Source organism: Protopterus annectens, chromosome 7.part0, assembly GCF_019279795.1.
Source record: "Protopterus annectens isolate FY-2018-M chromosome 7.part0, PAN1.0, whole genome shotgun sequence".
In the NCBI taxonomy this organism is placed as follows: domain Eukaryota; kingdom Metazoa; phylum Chordata; order Ceratodontiformes; family Protopteridae; genus Protopterus; species Protopterus annectens.
In genome coordinates, this window is record NC_056739.1 from 964912154 (window position 1) to 964917603 (window position 5450).

A 5450-nucleotide genomic window follows, 5' to 3' on the forward strand; every position below is an offset into this window, starting at 1 on the left:
AGCTATACTCAATGCTTGTTACCAACATTATACATTTCTGTGATGCATGAGTTGTGTTAGTAGGTGATGCCCCTTCCCCTGGAACACACTGCACCCATGTATACAGTATTGCTGTGCACCTGTACAGCACACTGCCATGTACTGTGCACCATACCTCACAAGTGTACAGACCATTGCTGAATGTGTATATGTGTGACAGTTATGTTGTTTTGTTGCTCACATCCCCTATTTGTTTGTCTGACACATACCTGGGATGATAAGAAAACTGATGTTAGTAATTAATGTCTGTCCGTTGATTTGCAGATCTCATCATCAGCAGTACATGTATGTGCAATAAAATCTGGTTACACTGACATCCTTCAAAGCTTAATGTGGATATGAGGAGTGTACACACCCTTGGTGGCATGCCATCCTCTTCTATGATATGCATTGGGGCCACAATTCTGCATTTGTTAACATTACACACAACTGATATGTGACATATGACCCGTGCAATCCAATGCAGTATCAAACAAATGTGTTAGTCATGCAGATGCTGAATGAGATGCATACAATATGTGGTTTGCATAAGTGTGCACACCCTTAACACAATGGATTGTTGAAGCACCTGTTAAGTGAACTACAACAGTCGCTATTCCTGGAAGGGGTATACTAGCATGGACCATCTTCACTTGCCATTATTTGGTCACTCGGGCCTACAAATGTCCCCCAACTCTGTCAGATTGCAAGGTCAGCTCATGTGCACAGCCCTTGGAGGTCACACAATGGCTTCACTATTGTGGTAGAGTCAGGGTTATGTCTGGCACAATTCATAACATTCACTGTGTTCAGATACAGCCATTTTTAGCAAGCTTTGGATGTATGCTTCAGTTCACTGTTGTGTTTCAAGTTGACACCTCTCCCCATCCTCAGCCTTATTGCAGATGCTTGGCAACTATGGACCACACATGAGTGTTATTTTGCAGTGTTCCAAATTCCAAACACCATGTCTACCGGCCTAGTTCCAGCTAATGAACAGCAAACCTAAAGATGAACACTGGCACCAGCAAGCTAAATATTGGGGATGGTGGCCCTGAGGTGGAGTGAGGTGTTGCTTGTGCACCACATGTATCTTTATGAATACTGTCTGTAGGTTTGAGCCTTGGTCTCATGACACCATTACACATTGCAACACATGCCTTTGGGAGACTTCATGTTATGCTTATGCTACCTGTAGAGAGCCCTGGATAATGTATCATGTGGGACAACTCTTCCGTCTGATTACCCTAACCCATAGGCCAGACTTATGCAGAATCCAGGCAATTGTTGACACAGGTACTGCACAGGCAGTACTTGCTAGACATTCCTGCAAGTCCCTCAGTGTTGGTGCATGTTTCTGGGCAGCCTCCATGACCAGTTTGCAACATGCTGTGTCATCTGTTTTGGATGGGCATCTGTTTATTTTCTACATCAATGTTGTCCCATACTTCATACACACATACATGACTGTCTGCAGTGTTTGCATTGGTATATGCAATGGTGAGGTAAGGCTACTTTTCCCACTCCTGAGTGCTACCTTTCAGATATGGAATCCATTTCATGGTTTGTAAGATGTGTGTAAGCCACGGCTGCCTCTGTTGCAGGTGAGTGGGCAAATGTCATGGAAATACTTCTTGGACAGCAGACCATTACTTGGTGTGACATTGCAGCCCTGTACTTGATGGAAGGTGTGTACTCAAGAAGAGTGAATGCTGTCAGTACATCACAAGCTGCTTCCACAATATGTTATTTTGAGTGTGTGCGCACATATGCTTCCAGTGTTTGTTAAAGTATGTATTCCCCATATTTGTTGCCCTAACATAGGATTCCATATTACACATTCATTGCTCATGTTAGGATCACATTACAGGTTGTAAAAGGTGTGGAATGTGGTATTGTGATTTGCTGATGTTTATATCAGGAACAGTTGCCATTGTAATAGTGGTGTATACACTGTTGTAGCCGCTGTATAAGGGAAATGTTTCAGACATGTCCCTACTGTAGGCCATTTGTCCTGCCATTATGTTCATCTCTGTCCACACATCTTGCACTGACAGGTTGTTAGGTATACTGCAGGACTCTTACATTCCTTTCAGATATGCCACCATGGTGACCACTGTGATGCAGTGCAGTTAACACCAACAATAAGTGAACATGTACAACATGCATTATGGGTAGGTGTGTTAAATGTGTGCATGGCAAATAGCATGGCCATAACATGTCGGTGTATTGATAAACCTGAACAAAACAACTCCATACTCACCAGCTACAGGCTGCTGCCCCACTTGTATACCAGAGGGACCTAAATAGTTGTGTGAGAGAAGTAATGTCAGTAGCCACACCTGTGGCATTGGTACAGGATGGGAGCAGCATTTCAGCACATTGACAGTACAAACCCACAATACTAGAGATTATGCACATCTGTTCATTACTACCACCGCGACAACAGACTATCTTATCTGACATATGCATATAGATACTTTACAGATGAAAATGAATAAGAAACGTTGGTCTAGTAATGTGCCCTGGGGACTTACCTGCATGCTCCTCGTCCATTGTGTGGATGGCACCCACCTCCACAATGCTGTCTTCAGCCTGCTGGCTTGTCTGGCGGGCGGGTGCCCCAAGTCTGGCAAGGAGCTCCTCAGCATGTGTCAATGGGGGCTGGATGGCATGACCCCACCTGTGGCTAGCTGGTCCTGCCTAACTGCAGCAGGATGTTGACAGGAGTGGCGGATCAGACCCGTGCACTGATGCCACACCTGCTCATAATTTTGGTTGTGCATGCCAACATCGTTTGCCCTGTGGACGAGCTCGTTCCACAGGGTGGTCCTCTACTACAGGTCCTGGGGCCTGAGGCCAAATAGTATGGTATGATGCATGATGAGGTATTGCATGATTGCATCATTTTCAAGGTTTGTGAATGGAGAAGACATTCCTGGGGTATTGCACCTGGAAGACATAAACAGGGAAAAAATGTCACAGGACCTTATAAGGTTGTCCACGTGCACATCAGCAGTGGATATTACTTGCAAATAATCCAGACCATACCATAAAACTGTAAGCTATCATGGCTTTGACATCTTGCATTACACTCCTGGCCCTGACCAGCAGGAGTGTGGTTGATGTGCACATCCCCCTGTACTAATGTGGACAGGGTGCCACTGTTCCTCCCTATCCTGTCTGATGCAGGTTGCCTTTTTCCATGGCATGTGTGTAAAAGGTGTGCTTTACCCCCAGTACAGGTTGACTTGTGTTACTGGCTCTGAGACTGCGTATATAGTTGGAGACATTGTTGAAATTGGCCTTGATGGTTTAGATATGTCTGATTTCTAGTCATAGTCAGCCTTACAGGAACTCACCTATGAACCTACATGCTTGCTCATACAGAGGTGCACAATTCCAAGTTGTGGTCTGCACCTATGTGTCCCTGTACAGCCACTATATCAACCTATTATGTGCTTTGTTTCTTGGTGCTGTCCGCCAAGGGGGATTACTCTATTGTTGGTGGAGGATGGTTGTACAGGTCAGGTACTCCTGATTCCATATAGCTACAGTGGATATGAAGTGTACACACCCCTGTTACAATGCATGGTGTTTGTGCAATTGGAACATGACCCCACAAAAGCACATGTCAACACATTCCCCACCTGTGATGTGTCCTATAGCCTGCTCAAGTTCAATAGGGAACATAACAACCTGTCCTGTGGAAGCATATGGGAATTAATACTCAGTACAGTAAGCCAGATGAATGTGTGTGTACACCCTTACATTGATATATTGTGTAAACAGCTGCTGAGATGATTACAGCATCCATTTGTCTTGGTTTGTACTCTAACATCTTATCACATCTTCACTTGGCAATGGTTGCTCACCTTCCATGAAACAGCTTTGTTTCTTTTTCAATAGAATTGTACAGGTTATGGGTCATATTTGAGGTGGGAAATGTTTTAACATGACTTTCTGTGGTCTCACTGGCATACAGTACACAGACCTGGAATTCCAACAGGGATGTGTACACTTTGCTATCCAGTGTATATGGGTGTTGATATAGCTGTTAGTGGTAGGCATGGGCAGTGGGTCATAACACAGTGGCACACTTCTCTGATTAATACGTCATAAGCATGCCTACTGTAGTACCCATATCAGTGTCATGGCAATGCAACAATCAGTAGCAGTACGCATTTTATTTTGTTGTATGCAGTGACAGTGATTTTACACACATGTGCAACATGCACATCCTATTTTCCAGAATGCTTGTGACCCATGTTATTACTTCTGTACCTTTCAGCTGAACATACGCATGCATACACATGCTCAGGGGATACCTGGTATACATTTATGTTTTATGTCATTATGTCACACTGTATTTACAGTTCTACAGCTCAATCATACGTCTCAACCCGTTATACCAGGACTTCTGGTCATTGATTCACATCACTGGGTGAAAAAACAGGGAAGTCAATTTTGATAAGTTATTACTATAGCTGCCATAACACAAGTATATGTGTAAGTGACTACAGATATCTGTAACAACTGTGAACATTGTCCAGCAGAACACTGTACAGTTGAATGTTATTAATTCAATATATCACATGCAGTTTAACACACACATCTGCAACAGTGCTTTACTATGTTCATGCCCTATATAGGTATCCTAGATTTACAATACAAACATGTATAATACTCATATTCACAGGTAACATATGGATATGGGCAACATCCCATTAACTGGCCTAACAGTGGCACAGACATGACTGTTTGACAGATACTCTAGTGGTTGCCATATGTGAGCTGTCCTTTCCCAGGGTGTGTCAGACTCCTCAGCTGTGACCCAACCTATTCACCTCTTAGAGCATCACATGTGGACAAAGCCTAACATAGGGGTGGGATATATAGGGACAGATCATAGATATGCCTATTACAAACACATTACCATGACTGTTCTGAAGGGGGTGGGGTCTGAAACTCATGTGTCTGTCAGTACTTCATTACTTTCATCTCCAGCTATTTGCCAGACTAATATAGATGTTTGGAGGAACAGAACAAACACTATGATGGCTAAATCTTGACATTCTGTGAAGATCTGCACAGTTGACAGGCATGGCCCAGTGCAGACAGAGCCAGATGCTATGTCCATAGCATTTGTTCAGCAGGACATCATTACAGCAAGTATTGATGGCACATATACATCTTTTAGAATCATCTATTCCATTATTACAGGCCAGGTACTACAGTCAATTGCATGCTTACATGTTTCACATACCTGGTTTATCTTCAGGCTCATTTTGTGTACAGGATGTCTTCTTGTTTCTTATTTTTTATTTTTAGGTTTTGTTTATGTGGTTTCTAATTTTCTTTTTTGGGGTCCTCTCTCTCTCTCTCTCTCTCTCCATTACTGGGATCAAGCTTGTTTGAACAGGTTGAAGTAT